Source organism: Crocodylus porosus, unplaced genomic scaffold, assembly GCF_001723895.1.
Source record: "Crocodylus porosus isolate Cpor-Errol unplaced genomic scaffold, CroPor_comp1, whole genome shotgun sequence".
Classification (NCBI taxonomy): Eukaryota; Metazoa; Chordata; order Crocodylia; family Crocodylidae; genus Crocodylus; species Crocodylus porosus.
The window spans coordinates 10,254,862-10,256,121 of record NW_017728927.1 but is presented as its reverse complement, the minus strand read 5'-3'; positions in this window follow the sequence as shown (position 1 = coordinate 10,256,121).

The window sequence follows — 1,260 nt, the reverse complement described above, 5'->3', positions numbered from 1 at the left end:
CTGTCCCGCGCCTGGCACCGCGCCGCTGCGCCAGGGGCACGCCCTCGCGCCCGGCGGCCCAGCGTCGGGGCCGCGGTGGGATGCAGCGGGCCACGCTCCTGCCTGGCTGTGAGGGGACGGGGCAGCCCCGGCACTGCCCGCCTTCACGCCCAGTCCAGCAGCCTCCTCCTCGCGCCGCAGCTCCAGTCCTGCCCCCAGCCCCCGGGCCTGCCGCTTGCTGCCCCCGCCTTCCCATGCACGCTCAGCAAAGGCTCCTCTGGCTCTCTCCTCGGCTCCCACCATCTCCTTCCAGGATCCCCCAAGGTTTCCGCTCGCATCTCCCAGGTGCGGCTCGGGGGGGAGAGCCCCTGCTTTGAACATGCACGCGTGTGTGTGCGGGACCCCCGCAGCCACCTCGGGACACCCTCCCCAGCGGAGAGGAAGGCAGCTGTGCCCCAGGGCTCCTGGACCATTGCGGGGTGTTCCCGGCAACATCTGCCTTTCAGTCGTGCTGCTTCTGCCACCTAGTGACGTAGGAAAACGAAAAGGATGAGGCTGTCCCGCTGGTTAGGCCTAGACCTGGATCTCCCCAGGCAGGGGTCCCAGGCCAAGTGGCACCTCGTGGGGCGCTGGACGGCTCAGAGCCTGAGAACGAAGTACTGGGCTGTCCCGCTGGCTCGGATCCATGGTGGGAGTAGCTACGCCTTGTCCGACGCAGACTCGGCCCGGCTCCTGGCCTGTTCTCGGGCAGGTCCGGCCTGAAAGGGCCTGGGACCAAGCTCTGGGGCGGGTCTCCCTCAGCCCTTCCAAGCTGCACGGGTAAAAGGGCAGACTTTGCACCTTAATGGCCAGAAATCAGCCCTTTCCAGCAGCGCCCAGCCTGGTTGTCCTGTCCCCCCACCGCCCCCTGAGAACCAACCCTCTACCCCAACATGCTGCTGTCTCCTGGCTCAGCCGTGGGGCAGTTTCTGCCCTGCTTTTCCGTCTCCCTGGTGCTTTCCTGCCTGGTTTGGCCTTGGGGGAGGAAGAGGTGAATTTTGCCATGGGCAAGTGTCAAGCAAGCACAAGAGCCAGAATTTGGAGACAGCCCAGCCCTAGGCGCGTCCCAGCTGAGGCTGAGAGCTGCCGTGCCCCCTCTGCTCCAGAGGATAGGAGTGGGAGCTTCAGGCGCCTGGCCCCCCTCTAAACCACACCCCAGCTGCTGCAGTAGGGCTCCCCGCAAGAGAAGCACCCACGTGCAGAAGACGTGTCTGTGGGCTCCAGCCAGCAAACGCATTTCCT